The 18,127-nt window shown below is 37.0% G+C and overlaps 1 protein-coding gene across 1 annotated transcript in view; it reads right to left on the bottom strand.

Moving 5' to 3' along the window:
* Positions 1 to 17,311, bottom strand: part of ATP2B1 (ATPase plasma membrane Ca2+ transporting 1) — a 95,852-nt gene extending 78,541 nt beyond the window's left edge. Inside the window, exon 1 of the mRNA XM_072923188.1 lies at positions 17,174 to 17,311. The gene's annotated coding sequence lies outside the window, so the exon portion shown is untranslated. The remainder of the gene's footprint in view (positions 1 to 17,173) is intronic.
* Positions 17,312 to 18,127: the final 816 nt, after the last annotated feature.

The following is an 18,127-nucleotide window of genomic DNA, read 5'->3' on the forward strand; positions in this document are numbered from 1 at the left end:
GCTGTGGCAGGAGCAAATAACATCTCTTTTATAGCCTGTGCAAAGATTTTTGTGAGACCACAGGGTAGCTGCTGTCAATTTGCTCATCCTGAAATAGATGTTGGAAAACAATGGAGAAGTGGGAAAAAAGGTCACTAGCTGCTCTGATGAATTAATATTTTACCTGCAAAAATATGCACCAGTTGACTTCTCCTTTACTGGCACAGCAACTTATCTCAGGAAGATGATGTGAGTAGCATAATGCTTCCACAAAAAGCCTCAAGTACCCAGAAGGTTAAGTATTTGGTTTGTTCTTCTATGCTTTGCAAAAAAATTAAAAAATTTTAAAAACCCTAAGCATGGCTCCAAACATGGAGGTCTTCCAAAGGTAAACTTTAGGCAGTACAGATGACAGAAGAAGTTCAGGAAGAAGGTGTGAACAAAAACTGGGTGAGGTAGTAAGGCTGCAGTGAGGTACTGAATTTCAGATATGCCTTGAAAGCAAAGAAGGATGCTTGGCTGACAATGAGTGACAGAGGAAACAGCATTAAAGAAATAAAAGTTAAAAGGGGCAGAAAGATAAAAGAAACGAGGAAAGAAACCAAAGCTGAGTGTAGGGACACAAAGGGTCACTTGAACTTTTACAGTTCTATTACACTTATTATTTATTGCCTGTAGTGTGTTTTACCCTGTCAGAATGTCCATCTTTTCAGTTCTCTGGCTCTTCAGTGTCATTCTCCACTTTTATTTCCTTTTGGAATGAGTTATGTACTAAACATTAATTTCAATATATTTGTGTTTAAAGCCACGAGGCAGTACCAATTCCCAATTCTAGTCCGTCTTTTCTCTATTCTGATAGTGGAAGAGAAGGCAAGAGCAATTTTTTTCTGTTTGTTCATGAAGCCAAAATGAACAAGGTTGAGATCTGAGACTTGTGACTCAGAACTTGAATAGCAACTATGTTTTAGCTGGGAGAAAAAAAAATACATTGATCTGAGACTTGGCTTGGCAGGTTTTACATTTTCATTAAATATTGATATTCAAACATCATCTTTGTTTACACTGCATGCTGCTTCCTCTAGGTTTTAAACAAGGTGGATTTTTTGCCGATAGTGTTGAAGTCAGAAGTTCATAGCAACTTATTTATATGTGGTAGAGTTTGTCAGTGACTTTTGAACAATATGGATATAGTCTGGTATTGTTAATGATGCTTAAAAGCTGTGGGTTCTTGATATCAGATTTCTGACTCCAGTTACCTTAAAGATGCTTCTAATTAAATCATAGCCCAATAAATAATCTGCATAATGTCATGCTATGTGTGGACAATGCACAAGGGTGCGAACAGTAAGGACATCAACATTTGAAATGGATTTAATCTGCAGTCTTGTTCTAGTTGTTTGTATTGTGTTTGCTTTCCAGTGAAATATATTCTGGTGATTTAAATGAAATCAAAAGTTGCTTGTGCGTATAGTTCTTAGGTTTGATTTTCCTGTTTTCAATAAATTAATAAATTTGCTTTTGTATTTGCTTTAGGGCTTAGGGAAAGGCAGAAGGAAGGCTGAGAGAAAACAATTTTAAGGTACCATTTTTTGGTATTGTGAAGATAAGAAATGTCCTGCTTGTGTGTTTAGGTTCCCAAATCAAGGTCAGATCCTGCCTTAAGTATCTTACAACAAGTAAGCTGGCTGCTGTTGGCTATTGCTGCCCTGTGGATGGACATGCAGGAACTGCACAACTGAAGTCACTTGTAACATAACTGCAGACAGGTGGTGCAGTGGAAAGGGTAAGAGCTACCTCCATTTTATTTCCCCATTTTTCTTCTAATAAAATCACAGGAGAGATAATTAAATCAGCACTTTTTCACTTCTCAGTGATATCAGCACCCTGTGAGTTCATGGGAGCATAAAGTTCAGGATACCTTCACAGTCAGCAATTTGAGAGGCGGTGCATATGTCATGGTGATAAAGTTTGCATGTTGCTAAATCAGTGTAGATTTATGTGGTTCTGACTGCCACAGAGATGAAAGCATGGAACTGTATCATGAATACCTATTTCAAGGGCATATGACACCAAAAGCATTAGAAGGCATAGGCATATATAAATCAATTTTGTATCTTCCCATAGTCACCCACTCAGTGCTCTTCTTGCTTCTACTGTGTGCATACAATATTGGCTTACCCTATTGTCATCTGCAGCACTAGGGATGCTTATGTCACATCACATATAACCACTTCTTATATACAGAGGATGCTGGCAGATGTTACCCACTTACTGAAAGGAAGCTGGTTGCATCTGCGGCAGTTTCAAGGTACTGAGAAACACACAGATTATACAACCACAGCCTCCTACCACCCTCCTTTCAGAAGGCACTCCAATTGCTATGGCCATCGTCCACATTCTGCACTCTACTGGACTGGACTAACTACTTTTCCCTAAGAGGGCAAAATTAATCCAAGATACAGAGATATCTGTTAAGCAAGCTTGATGGACTATTAGAATAATTTGTCAAAGGAGACAATGGATTTTCTGTTCAATTCTTACAGACTGTTTTTCTGTTTCATAGACATGAAAATAGTTAAATCAGAAGCTCTTTCCAGAAATTAGTTGGATTAAAATTGATGACCTAGATTATCATTGTGAATATATTTGTTTTGTAAACAGAGTCTATGCAATAATCTGCTTATATCTAGATGCAAAGAATAGATAGGCATCAATGTAATTTAAGTAAAATAAATCTAAGCATAAATGCAAACTGCAAAAATCATCCCTGAAGTCAGTACACCTATTCCAGTGTAAACTGGCACAGGTTTGCAGTGAATCACAAGCAAGTCATAAATACTGTTCCAAATTGAAAGTATTCATATGGAGTCTTGATATCAAAAGCAAGGAGTAAAGGTGAGTTACTATTATCAGTTCATTTTGTTTACCACAGCAATGACTGGCGGTGGAGGGAAAAAATTACTTGATAGTTTCTCATGAGTAAGTTTTTCCATTGTATCTTTTATGCCCACACGCAGCAATTGAAGATGCAATGAGTTATAAAATGGTTTCTGAGCTTGCATGCCACTGGCAGGCTCAGGGCAGGGGTAGGTGTGTACCTGCTTCTGCCTGGGGCTGAGCTCTGCAGGCTGCCATGCAGGGAGGGATGCCAGGACGCCCTGTTACCCCGGGGCTGATCCTGGTCTGGGCACCAGATTGGACCTTAGGACCCATCACCAGCATCAAATCTGTTTACAGTGCTAACAGAAGCTTAACATTTGAATAACAATTGTGTCAGCCAGGAGACCTGAGAAAAGCAGGAGAAAGAAGGCTGAGTGAAGCCTGGATATTCTGTACTAGGAAAAATGGGCAATAAATTAACTATCTTGCACAGGAGTCACAAAAAGCTGGGTATCCAAACAAAGAGGGTTGTTTAGCCAGTCTTTCCACTGGACAAAATAACTTGTATAGCTAATGCCCTGAAGACAACCACCATCCCTTCCACTTGTTGATATGTGTCTGAAAGGGGTAGAGGGAAAGGCAGGGTAAAAGCTGGGGCATTATTCACAGAGCAGACAAATCTAACTTGGCCGTCATTAATTCCATGTGCTTGGTTTATTTGCATGTTAGCTTCCAGCTCTAGGTTCATTAATTAGTTGTTTGGGCTTTTGTTTGACACTGCTGAGAGAGAGATATCTTGCCTCTATTTCTTAAGTCGAATGTTTTGTGGGGAGAAAATCCTCTCTGGCTGCATATAGCATGCAAACTCAGCAGCTCAGCTTTTCTTTTTTTCATACTTTCCTGAAACATCAGACAGCAACATTCAGATCTGTACAAGGACAGGGCAGGAATCAGCCTGAGAAGAGAAGCAGTTTTATTATTTTCAGCTGGATGACTATGTTTTTGGTCACTCTCAACAGTAAGTTAAACCACATTTCTGTAAGTGTATGAGAACTGTGTGACCCTGACAAAAGTAAGGTATGGAAATTAATGTACAAAGCCAGCTTGACCACTACTCTTCAACAGTGCAAAACTGGTTGATTAATCTGGGTTTACATTGTTTCATATTGCCAAATAAAATAAAGCTAGAGTTGATAAAAACTAATACATAAGATAATAATTAAAAAGTTATTACAGAACACATTTTCCTGTATTATATGATTGTCTGCATGTTTCCTTAATCCTTTTAGGAATACATCCTAAGACATGTGATAGCAATGGGAATTTCCGTTACTGTGTGCATTACTGAAGAGATCACACTATTTTGTTTAGACTTGAGAGAAAAGAGCAGTCAGAAAACAGTGCTAGATTAAAGAGATTATGGAAAATATATTTATAGCAATTATATTTGACTGGCATAAGCTGTGTAATTGCTCAATGCCCAAGGGGAACACTCCTCTTTTCTGGCATGATTTACCTATCATAAGAAAGGCCATGAAGAAAGCAATGAGACTTGAGCTAATACAGAATTGTGAATTTGAGTCACCTCTGAATGTTCAATATGGCTTTGCCTACAACAATACACAGTAAGTCATATATAAATTAGTATAATTTCTTGACTGCAATAAGTTCTGTGATGTCTACCCTCAGACATAAAGTGTACAGTTTGTGGCCTCTGCAAGGTAGCATGCAGGAATGGAGAGGCAGCTGGGTGTAAAATAAGACCACAGTGCAAGCTCATAAACAAAAAACCACTCAAGTTACTAAGGCTTCAGTGGCTTTAATGGCCTTTTTATTCTTGAGCACTTGTGCTAGAAAGAATAGAGAAAACATGCATTGACTGAGAATTCATTTTGCAGATGTGTGAACTCTTTTCTGCTAAATGCTGTTTGATCAGTTTTGACCGCACCTTTCCTGTCTTCTAAAAAAAGCTGAAAACGTAAATGAGGAATTGTTGTTAGAAACTGACAACGCTTATTTGGTTGCATGGTTACAGGATATGAGCATATAATGTCTGTTAGGGTAAGTGGATTTATGTTATTATCAGTTCTCAGTGTTTTGTGAGGTAGTTTCTATGTACGGTTTCTAGAAATGGTTGTGTAGGTGAGCAGAGACTTAAACTACAATTTGTGTTTTGCTGAACAATTGCTGAGTTTAATCAAAAAGGAAAAGGAATGACTGAAATAGTAAGTAAAGTTCTATATGTTGGAAATAAGAATAATGTTTACATCTTACTGTAATTTCATTGGGGCATTAATAGGATTTGGCTCTGCATTTTTTTGAGGGGAAAAGGGAATGAAAGGAATGAAAGATTTCTTAAAATTGCAATTGCAGAACATAAACTGTGCACAATTGTCCCTGAATATTCTTCATCTTGAACCTTGATAACTGGGCAGAGTTACCACATCTTTAGAGCATGTCTGGCCTTTAGGTTAACCTGGTTTGGATGTACTTAGCATTCAGTATACATGGTACAGCTGCTTCCACTTACAAATATTTCACAATCTGAAAATAAATTACCTTTGAAAAAATGGACACAAAGAGTAATATCAGAAGTTTGGCATTTGAAATGCAGTGTAGGCTCATATATCTACATTAAATAGAATAAATTAAAATAAATAATATAGAAATAGACCTGTATGACCTGAACAGGGTCCTCAAATTATTAATGAACCTAAGTTTCCTGGAAAAAGTCCCATGCACGGACATGCATTTTGGTAGTTAACATAATATCCTGTGAAGAGGGAAGGGGCTACTCAGCTTCAGCTCCCCATTGGGTACATTGCAGGAATAAAAAGTAATGTAAAATTCAGAAAGTTTCCTGGAAACAGATGATATAGTAATCCTTCAAACAATATGCTGTTGATTTAGAAACAAAATGGAGCAGCAGCTGAAATGAAAGTGAGGCAACAGGACAAAATGTCACAGACACTGTTGTGTAAATCCTAATGGTATTTCCAGATTGTTCTTATCCTCATTGCAGTCACTGATAAGTTTGTTGGTTGCTCTCAGAAGGATGAATAAAAGCAGTCAGTGTGTGTGTAAGTACTGAACCTGTCTAGCAAAACTTTACTTTTACAATGGCTTAGATTTATGAGGGTCCAAACTATACAAAGCCTCACTAGATCCCCAAAATTAACTTGCTTGCAGGGAAAGTGTTGACTCGTTATCCAGTGGTCACGATGTGTGCAACCATACAGCTATCAGACTTGGATGAAGACATCTATCTATTCAATCTGTCTGTAGAGAGACAGTAATAACATGGCACTACTCTAGAACTGTCCTCTCATTCTTACCAGCACAGTAAATGAAGCATAAGACATTTCTCAACAGTCCTAAAAGGGCATTTTTTGCAGCAGGCTATTATACTGTGCAAACAGGTATAACACTCATTGACTGAAATAGAAATAGGCTGATTTATGTAGCAGGTGTCATTTGAAAAAGAAAATCTTCTTGCAAAAGTCTGCACTGCTGCAAAACTCTTGGGAGAAAAAAATTCAAGCAGGCCAATAGAAAGAGAAAAAGCCAAAACATTTTAAGATTATTACATTAATTTTGCAAAGTATCAATGTACATACTGCTAAAATGAGTTGTAAAAGATGGGCTAATGACAAAATGAAGTATTAGATGATGGAATTAAAACCAGGTGCTTGCTACATTAAGAACACTTGATAGTTCAACATCATCATCTATATATTTATCAGCATAGTGACTGAGATGGCATGTAATTTGCTTCTGAAAGTGCTCTCCTGCAATCCTTGGGTCTTCAAAAGCCATTAAAGCAAATTAGCCACAAAAATCTAGAGATCAAAAATAGGCTGCCAAATAGCTGGGCATGGATTTTCAAACCCATAGGTATAGTAAAACCAGATAAAAATCTTAATGTGTCCCTGCTGTTGCAATCCATGGCAAACATCAGGTCTGGCAAAGGTTATATTATAATTGAAACCTATGCAAAAAAATCTCTATCTTTAATAGACATTACACATTAAGTTCAGTAAAAGTTAATGTTGTTCTTTTTTTTTTTAAGTGGCAAAAGAGTTTTGTTTGGTTGGTTTTTTTAAGGCAATACAGCTGTTACTGGTACTCAGCAGAAATTGGATGTAGTTTAGAAAAGTTTATCTGCTTAATCTAGCTCTGGTGTATACAAGCATGCATGTCTGTAGAGTCTGCAGTATTAAAGACAAGAAAAACATTTGGCAGAGAAGAGTTATCTGAAAGGGTGGCTACAGACTGCATAATGTTGGTAAAGAAAGCTCACACTGTTTATGTCTGCACCATATGGCCCATGTGTTTATGAAGCAGTTCAATACCTATCTCATTCCTACCCAACATTCTCTTCCTCTTATTCTCATCTTCACTTCCTTGTTTATTTTTTTCTGTTAACATCAGCAGCATTGTCCATGGACAAGACAGGCATGGGAACTGGAGTTTCATATGAAGCTGTAATTCCCCTTACGGTTTTTTAATTACTATTGTTGCAATAGTCAGCATCTTAACTACTCAGAAGTATATACAATCTTTAAACATGTGAACAGAAATTCCTCAAGCGCAGTTGGTAGCTGAGTTCATTGGAAGTATGCTAAAAGGGAATAGGACCACTTGTGCCTAAAGAATTAATCCAGAGGAACAAAAAAGTTCAACTACTGGACTGGGTTGATGGTGAGCAGTTAGATATTAAATGGTCAACAGTGAAGTTTAACAAAACCATCATACAGCTGAAGAGGGACACTGATTCAATCAAATCAGGTTTGGTTTATTTGCTGCTAGCTTGGCTGATATCGGTTGCCAGCCAAAGGAATAATGAAATCCTGTTGCTCCTGCATTACTGTCCTTGCCTAAGAACTGCTGATTATATTTGCTACCTCTACCCCATCTTATATCAGATAATTAAGATATACAAGCAGAAACTGTTTTATATTATCCTTGTGTAATTCCATGAGCCTTCCCTGGCACTACCAATACTGTTGAGAGAGGCATTATTGGAAGTACCAGAAAGATGAAAGCCTGTGCTTTTAAACCTACACATGCATACCTGTTTGCACATTTGCATATACGTTCTGGCATATATGAGAAGATGGATCAGACTGACAGATGAAACACATTTAGCAGCATCAAACTGTTAAGGATAGAAGGTGAGCCAGTGGAATGGCCTGCTTGAAAGGAAGCCCATCAGCATCCTGGATTGTGCTAGCTGCAGCACAGGCAGTACATGAAACTGATTATTCCCTTTTACTTGTGAGACCACATCTAGATATTTCATCCAGTCTTAGGCCTCCCAATACAGAAAAGTCATAATAAGCAAGTTCAGCAAAGGACCACCAAGTTGGTTGGGGCTGGAGCGCCTGACCTCTGAGAAGAGACTAGGGAACCAAGACTATTCAAAAGAAGATTTCAGGGAGACCTAACAGCTGCCTTCACTCCCACAGTGCTCAATACCTACAAAGTATCAAGGAGACAGAGCCAGGCTCTACATGGTGGTGCATGGTGGTTGTACAAAAAACAGAGGCTGTTTATCAATGGTTTCTACCTAATAATTTTTTTTTCCATGTGAACAGTCAAGCAGTGGTTGCCTGAAGAGGTTGTGCGGTCTCCATCCTTTGAGGTTTCCAAGGCCTGACTGGATATAAGACTCTGAGTAACATAGTCTAATCTCAAAGGTGAATCCATTTTGAGTGAGAGTTTGAACTATAGACATCCTTAGATCCCTTTCAACCAGAATTATTCAGTGATTTTATGATTCTTTAATTCTACATGGATGAACACATTTCCTACACTGAACTTGAAATTAAGCCCTACTTGATCGAAGGAGAAATGGGAGACTATTCTGCCATTACTTGTGCTCTGGCTGTGATTTCAAAGATAAGAAATTTCTCAGAGGAAATTTCTCTCTGAAGAAACATCTATATCTGTGTGCTTCTTGCTTCACTAAACAGGTAAGAATGATGTTAAGTGCTCAAGGTTGCTCAATGAATCTGTGGCAGAGGGAGATAACGCAGATCTCTTGGGCCCCACTCTATTTTGAATTTAGTTGTGAAGACATGGTCCTCACAAGTTTTCAGTTCTCTTATTCTATAGTATACACACTTGTGCTCAAAACACCCCATTGAAAACAATAATCCTTAATTAAACCTGTTGTTTTAATAGAAAAGGCTTTTTTTTTTTTTTTTTTTTTTAATACATAGACTGGTTCAAGTAGGATCAAATCATGTTCTATTTTAGAGAAAGGCTAACTTGTGCCTTTATATTTCCTCATCTGTGATACCCCTGTTATCAAAAATGTGCTTCCAATTTATTCTAGCTCTAGGTGAGAATCATATATGTTTATGGTTAGTTATTAGAATAGTATATGCACTCAAAATAGGATTAGTATCTCATTCATTGTGGGTGCAAATGCATAAAAAAGACTGTTCTATCTGTGGAGAGTTTTCATGATTAGCTAGATGGCTGGTTATTAGAGACATATGCCATATTTCAATTAAGCTGAGCCTTTAAACTCCTTAACTGACATTCCTTAGAGATGTCTCTACATAGAGATCTTTGGGTTCATACATGTTAACCTCTGTTTAGTTTTAAAACCCACTGAAAGCCATATGTAAAAAATGCAACAAAACAGAAATGCAATTGTTCCTTGTTTGTTAACTGAGTCCTCTTCAATAACGTGAGCCACCTGTCTGTTCACTGGATCTCCAGTAATACTCTACAGTCTTGAAATTTGCCCATTCTGGTATGGAATTAGTTTCTTCCTTAAGCTACCCTCGTGTCAGTACCTGATGACCTGACAATTATTCTGGTCCATTTTACTTTCACCAGGGAAATAGCAGATGGCATTGATAGCATTTTGACCATTTCTATTCTGCCTGAAATCTGTAGAACCTCCTCCACCCAAATGGTTTGCCTGCTGAGATGAAGAAAACCATTGTTTCTTCTTCTTCTTCTCATTACAACTGATCCATAACACCTTGTATTTGATTGTCTTGTCCATTGCCACAAAATGAGTTTTCTTATATTTGCCTCATCAGGTATTTGTTCCCATTCTTTTAAAACCTATCACAGAAGCACAGTGCTCAGAATAATCTAATTACCTTATCAAGCGTCCCGTGTTGAGCCCCATGCTATTCTATTGAGGTAACTACTGTCAACTAAAATAGGTAGTAGGTTAATGCTGGCTTAAACACAAGTTTTTACAGTGCAATAGAGGTGCTCTGCTAATATATGTTACATCATTCAACTTCCAAAATACCTGATGTGATCTTTCTGTTCTTTTTCAATTTGAAGAATGGCTGCTACCCAAACTGTAGAGAACTGTGTTAATAATTACTTTTGTTAAGACACTTTATGGCTTCTGTCTTAGAAATTTACAAAGTCATTATGGAGAGCTACGCTAAAGAATTTCACCATGTACTTTGCTTTAAGTGCAAAATAAGGTCAAATTTGCAATTTCATATGAAAAATGATAACTTTGATTAGCCATCCATGCAACAACTATTTAGGCAAAATAAAACTTGCTACTTAGAGATGCTTTATTTTGTGTATATGGAACTTTTCATGACATGAATGATATTGTTGTCTTGATTTTGTAATTGAAGATCTACACTTGAAATTCAAATTAATTAAAGATAATATGTAAAAAAAATCATACTATGTTTAAAAACCAAGTAAAGTAAGAAATTATTAGAATCATCCTGGAGATTGCTTTGATAACCTGGGTGGAGGAAGGGGAGGGATGGAGAAGAGGCAGAGTGGGCTTCGTTTACATGGAATTATAGGCATTGAAAATGAGCTCCCATTGTGACAGTGCAGCTAAAAACTCTGGTGTGGCTCTTAACAGTAGAAATAAACGAGAACCTCAGTGCTCGTGCAAGCAATTTCTACCAGAATAATGTATCCATTTCATGTGTCCAGAAGTCAAGAGAACTATCGGAAACTGAGAACAAGTGAAAGGAAGAGTTATTGGGAGGATAATAAATGTGTTAGCAAGGCAGTTTTCAGTAGACACTTTGTCCGCATTTGACATAAAATGTGTTCAGTTCTGAATTAATGAGCGTGTTGGTTTTGGGGTTTGTGGGTTTTTGTGTTTTTCGCTTTGTTTTGTTTGTTTTTGGTTTTTTTTTCAGAAAAGATATTTAGGTATCAGAATTATTTACCAAGCTGGATTCTTCATCACTAAAGCTTAAAGAGAAAATAGTTTATGCGACGGTTTGTTTGTTTTTGTTTTTGCTTTTGTTTTTATTTTGGTATTGGTTTTGGTTTTAGTTTTGGTTTTGGGGTTGTTTTTGTTTTATTTTGGGTTTTGTTTTGTTTTGGGTTTTAAACATGCTGTAATTAAACCAGAAACAATTTGGGAAAAGTCCTGTAGCCTATCAGGGATCAGAAATATCAGTCATTACACTTGGTGGACTGCTAGACAATTCCTAGCTTGCATAACTTCTTATTATACTAAGGAGAAATGTGGGAGTAGTGCGGGATGCTAATCCTGTTCCTACTCAGCTCTCTGGGGTGATAGAACTGAAGAATAAGAAGAGACATCAGCTCCTAATTTCTGTTGCTACAAAAGCAATGGCAAGTATTAATATTTCATCACGGGTCTGAGGGACATTGCATGTATTTTTCTCAGAAGCAAAATTCTTGAAAACCAATGACTGGAATTTTCAATCTTTCTTAAAACAGAAAACCAATATCTTCCTAACCTTCTCCTTTCAAAGAGACACTTGAAAACAATGCAGTTTCACCCTGAAGGCTAAGAAAGTGATAGATGAAAGGAATATATTGCACATACATAATTTAAAAAATAGTTAGGTTTTTTTTTTTTGAGAGAAGCAATTCATAAATTTTGCATGCTTGATGTTAGTAGTGCTGTCACTAACACACTTGATTAATACACTGATCTGGGTGCTAGACAAGTGCTTCTTCATCTGTAGACAATGCAGAAAAGAGCAGATGCCACCCAGTTCAGATCACATGAGCAGGATGTTGCTGTGGCTCAACAAAGTACTCTTTAATTCTGAAATCACTTCAGATTCTTGGTAGAGGGGTTTTATGGAGTTTTTTGGGGTTTTTGTTGTTTGTTTTTTTTTAATGCCTGTGAACGTAATTCAATTGTGAATTACAGTAAAAGACTCCAATAAAATTTTCTGAATCCAGATGAGGCTGCAAAGAGCCCATAACAGTAGGAGATAAAGGATGGATTCTCAAAGAAGGGACAGGCTCCTTCCAGCACTGCCTTACAACACCTTCTGTCCTTAACAGTGTTGGCTTCACTGAGGGCTTGCAATAAAAGCTGACATGACAGCACTCATTAAGTCTGACTGGCTCCAAAAATATTCATTGCCTGTTTGCTTCTTCTGTTTGCTCCAACCTGGACACGTAAACTAAAGCAATGGCTTCCTAAGTCTGTTCAGTAATTTAACAAGGAGCCAGTTCTTCAGAATGTAATTGCAAACTAGTTTATACTTTAACTGGAAACTTGTGATTCCTAAATAGCAGTCCAACTAGAAGATAGCTTGAGACCTGCAAATTGATAATATGAACATGAGTTAGTCAAGTGAGTAAATCAACACCTGTGTAAGGTACAATACAATATTTTTAATGTATGTTATATCTCAAAGTAGATCCTTAGTCAGCCAAGTTTGTGAAAAAGCTGTGAGAGGAGAAGCAGTGGACTTAGAGTAGTAATTATGTGATATTCCATCTTGCTTAAAGGTCAGGTCCCTGGCCTCATGTCCAGTCACCCCAAGTGCAAGACAATGAGGAATCTAGTTTTAGTACAATCTAATCCCTGTTGTTACAGACTCCTACTTCCTTCCCCTTACAGCCAGAAAATACTAAATTGGGAATAGACAGCTCCTACAGCACTCATATCCATGATGCTGCCTAAGAGAACTATCTTAATTGAATATTTGGATTATAAAGAAATCTGAGCTCCACTCTTATGGATTCATCCTGTTCTGGGCTGGTGGAGTGGTCCTCATGAATCTCTGGCTGTAGTTTTGGGCAGCCAGAGAAACGTTATTCCCAAGGCGATCCCAAACTGAGGAAGATCAAAAAGGAGATTTAAGAGCCTGTTCATGTGTAAACCACAATCACAAATAGCTCAAAGTTCTTCAGGAATGTGGAAATATCTGAATTGCATCCCCTGGAAGCATTCAGACTTGGACAGGTCTTCCATGTAAAGGCAAGATGCCAGAGGAGAGCTTTGAAGTTGGTGCACCTTTTTTTAATGCAAGTTAAATAAAGTATCAATTTTGCCAGTGTCATCTTCTGCCTGGAAATGGGACCACTTACATTTCTGTTCCTAATCTCAGGTTGTCCCATCCTTTTGTGATTGCAGCCGCAGGTGAAAGCATCTTCTGATACTTCATTCTTAGCAAGACCGGCAGATCTGGATTTCTATGATTTTTATTACCCATTTGCTGCCCCTGGCTCTACTACTGTGAACAACTGACTCCTTTACCTGTTTGTAGAACTTGCCCCAGCTATAGTGCTATTGAATATATTATAATTCTTTAAGTAATTCTAGACCAGTTGAGAAAGTAATCAACATCCCCCTAGTATGCCATATTCCATTGCTACTGCTTTTCCACGCTTTTCCTCATGAAGTTTTTAATATTATGGAAGCAGAAATTGAAAGCTTTTGGTACCAGCTGACCTTGATATTACCTAGACTAATGTTGCTTCATTCCTTCTGTTTCTATGGTTTTCTCTGCATAATTGAAATTAAGGGTTTGTGCTTATTATTGCTGACAAACAAAGATCCCTCTTCCTCTATTCATGCTGTGAAGGTTAGCCTAATGACTACATGAGAGAAAGAATTAAGGCAACTGTGAGGGAAGAATTGGTTCAGGGTGAGAAATCTCAGTATCCTGGAGACAAAAAGGATTCCTCATATTCTATACTGCATAGGATTCTTATTTTAAGATCTCTTCAACACACATAGTGTTCCCAGGAATATATTATTGAATTGCCCATGTAATTGTGCTCTGACTGCAGAAAATATGTTAAATGACTGTGAGAAGCCCTTCTTTAACCTTGTATGTTAACACAGCACAAAGGCAGCTTTTCAATGTGGAAAAGACATGAGCTTCTATCCAGAAATGTCAAAGCTTTATTTTGAAATATGTATTTCTTTCCTATACTGGTGTCTTAAGTGCTGGATGGAATTCATACTGGCAGAATTTTTTGCAAATGTGTGTATGTGCATATTAAGATATTCACATGCTTTTGAGTAGTGGTGGAATTATAAACCTTGATACAAAGGAGGCTAAAAAAGGATTTCAGTATCTAAGTAACTACTGGAATGCTCAATGCAGAGTTTAAATTTTCCAGTATTAGTCTAGTTTTTAAAATTAAGTTCTTTGTGATAGTATTGGTCAGTCATTTATATGGAGCTAAAGTACTGAGAACAAACAAAACTTTAAAATTGGAGGAACGATACTGTTTGTAATTTCGAGGTAACTACTTTCAGGTCCTTAAATAGACCTATTTTTTGAGAGTAGATCTTCATCACTTTATGGAAAACTGACATCTGTAAAACTTTTCAGTGTGGATATCAAAACACTGAGGTATATGAAAGCATCAGATTATGCTTGATTACATATTAGTGCCCATAAAATTGTTGCAAATAAGACTGTCTTATTGCAAATAAGACTGTATCTTGCTTATGCAGCATTGCATTTTGTAGTTAACAAACTCTTTAATTTACTACAAAATGTAACAAACATTTCTAAAGCATGTTATTTGTGTTCTACTTTTTTACAGCTTTTTGTAAGATTTTGTATTGATTCTAATCTGTCAGCTGGATTTAGATCTTACACCTTTGTTAAAAAGTATATCCACTTTCACAAAGAGGTAAAGCTATATCTGGGCTAAAATATTTGCAGAACACTTGAGGGAATTAATTATCTCACCAGACTGAACTCGACTGACTGAGGTGAAGCAAATGGAAAACTCCTACATCTGGAAAATTTAAAGAAGCAGATATTTAAATGCTTGGCTTTATTTGTGTTTGACCCATGCTTAGAATTTGCCACTGTAATTGAACATGTGATAGCCATGAAGTGTGCTAGCTGACTTCTGTGCATTGGTGCTATAATAAGCACTGTTCTGTTTCATGGCAAAATTCTCTTCATCAACAGAACATTTTAAAAGTTTCAACTGAAAAATTGCAGCAGCTTTCCTGGAATATGGAAAAATTTTAGTAAGATGCTGGTTTTAGACAGCTTCATATTTCCTGGCAAGCAAGTAAAGCAGGTTGAAAAATTTTCCTCTTGGAAAATGTGGCTTTGCTGAAATAAGAACTTTCTGTGAGAAAATGTCAATTTCAATGCATATTTTTTATATTACAATTTGGGTAATGAAAACAAAGCCCTCCATGTTTCAAAGTGATAGTTTGAAACAAAGATACTTTTCTGTTCCAAATAATTACTTGAATCAAACAAACAAAATAACAGGTCAAGTTGTTAAGTTGCTCAGGAACTTTTATTCCAATCAGAGGTCTGGTAACTTTTCACTTTGACATTTTCATTTTGAAACTTCTTATAGGTTTTTGGTTGTTTTTTTTTTTTTTGATACTCCAATTTTTCATCCTACCTTGAAGTAGAAACTAATTTTCTATGGAACAAAATTTTGTTTCCCAACCAGTTTTGCAAGAGACCAATCAGTCTACAGGAATAAGGAAGAAATACTTCATAAACATATGAATGTCAGTTACAGTTACCTGACTGATCTCCCAAGCTGCTTTGAAATAGCTCAGGAGAAAACAATGTCATTATCAGATGTAATGTACCTCAGAGTTTGTGCCCTTCAGACTACTCTTACAAGCCACATTACATATGGGAAGCTGTTTTAGATTTTCCTCTGTGTGGGTTACACAGACAAGCTCTTCAAAAAATATCAGGTTTTGAATCACTTCAGAAACCTACCTCAAGTCTGTCAGTAATGTCTGTGAGAACTGGGGACAATCTTGCCATGTGAGAAAAATGTAAAGACCTCATAAATCCTTTTTGCTACCAACCTAATGCCATCCTGCATGATTGGTGCCCATTAGTCAGATTTATTTTTCTTTTATGAAATTGTATTTGTTAGCATGTGTAGTCAAGGATCTAACAATCTGAAAAATATCTGAGGAATGACCTCTCTCTTGATTTCTGCTTTGCTTAGGAAATAACTTTTGCTCTCTACAAGCTCTTCACAACCACCCTCTGTCATCTATAATAAGCAATGATCTACTCAACAAAAAATTGTAAACCACACCTGAGGAACATTGCAGATGGCTAGCTGAATTACTATTATAGCTAGAGATGATCAAGAAATCTGTAGGAAATAAAGGATTCTTTAAACATGGATTTTACTTGTCATGATCACTGCTATCTAGGCTTCATTATCTGGCTCTCAGAAAGATGAGATTATTTTTCACTTGAGTTTTAGTCCCTGATGTTCTGAATAACTAGATATGCTGAAAAGTGTTTCTCTAAAAATAATATATCCATCTCACATATTTTGGGAAGATTAATCAGCAAAATTTGTGAATCCAATTAATTATGTCATCGTTTATGATTTTGACTTGGTGGTAGCAGATCAGCACCACTTTCTCTAGGAAATAGCATTTAAAAAATATCTTTTCCAGGGCAGAAGTGGTGCTAGAAACAGTATTAGTAAGCCTTGAATTCACCCAGTGATGTGGAGTGCTGGATGTTTTTGGAGAAGAAAATAAATCTGTGTTTGTTTCTGAAGGTCATACAGTTAAAAAGATATATAATGCCATAAACAGTTTGTTTCAGAACAAGAATTTTCATTGCAGAAGCTGTGTTATTTTCCTCATTCTTTCCTGATTCATTCTGAGGATAGACTTTACTGCATCATCTAAAATGGGTGTTATTAGGCATAAATAACAAGGGACTGCTTCCTTAATAATATAATAAAAATCTACAGTTTGATTAGTCAATCTGTGTTTCACAGAATGAATCAGAAAGCAAGATGATTCCTTGCAGATAGAACATGCTCTTAAGAAAGGACTTTTGGAACAGCTTGTGAGACTAACATTAAATGTCTTATACACACATACATGCTCATGCATCTTGGATATATCCCAAGATCTAGGATGTAATCACTGGAGAAGATTCATCTTTCCCAAAGTGTTATAAGTGGAAATAAATAAATGCCCTGATGGTCAAGGGAAGGTAGTCTTGCATAAGCTTTGCACTTTACAGCACTGTGGTAATCGGTTCTTGGCTAGGCAATAATTAGCATAGATGTTTCTCAGTGATAGAATTTATACCTGGACCCAATCTTCCACAGAGTTCACAGATGTTTTGTTTCAGTTCCATCAGGGCTGATGACAGTCATGTGTTTCAAATTGTTGTCTCAGACTGGGCTGGCCAAGAGACTTGTTCAGCAGAGATGTTTCAGAAAACTGAATCTGCAGAAAGCAAGAGGTAGAACAGAGTTCTTTATGAGACCTTATTCCTAAATCATATATCTGCTACGATTCTGTGAGGATTTTTATGCTTCTTCTGGCATAAAAAAATGCTCAGTTTCTTACAACATTGAAACATTTGGATTTGCTTCGATTCATTAGCATTGCATGAGGAGGGGAGGAAGCTGAAACTCAGGTTTCACTCTGCTTGGATACTCCCTTTCATGGTTTCCAAGAGGTGCCTAAGATCAAAGCGGAAAAGTTATTTAATTTTGTTTTTTCTGTGAATCTTAGAAGGAAACTATCTGTATGGTGTAAACATTCTCTATCAATAGACACTCTAAGACAGTAAATGGTTGGCATGTCTTTTTATGTCACAGGGGTGACACTATTCAGCAAGCAGTTAAACACATTTGGGGAAAAAAATCTAGTTCCCTGCCATAATGCAGTAGGTTATTATCCAATTAAAAATTATTTGATTAAAACTTTTTAACATTTGTCACATTTTTTGCCTGTTTGTGATCCAGCCAAAGAATTTTTATCATTTTGTGAATGCAACCAAGATATAACTGTTTCTGTTGCCATACCAATAACTAGGAAGAAAAAGAACCTCCTCCACATGCACTACCCACACAGATCTGATGGGCACAGTTTGTGAAATGCCTTGGGAATAAAATGGTGTGGTGACTGATGGCATGCACATGGCTGCTGCAGTTGGATTGGCCTGGGATTTACATGCTCTGTGTGTGTGCATATGGAGTTTGTGTGAATCACTGAGGCATTGTATCTGCTCAGGCTCACAAACACAACTCCCAT

This window comes from Taeniopygia guttata, chromosome 1A (assembly GCF_048771995.1).
Source record: "Taeniopygia guttata chromosome 1A, bTaeGut7.mat, whole genome shotgun sequence".
NCBI classification, from domain to species: domain Eukaryota; kingdom Metazoa; phylum Chordata; class Aves; order Passeriformes; family Estrildidae; genus Taeniopygia; species Taeniopygia guttata.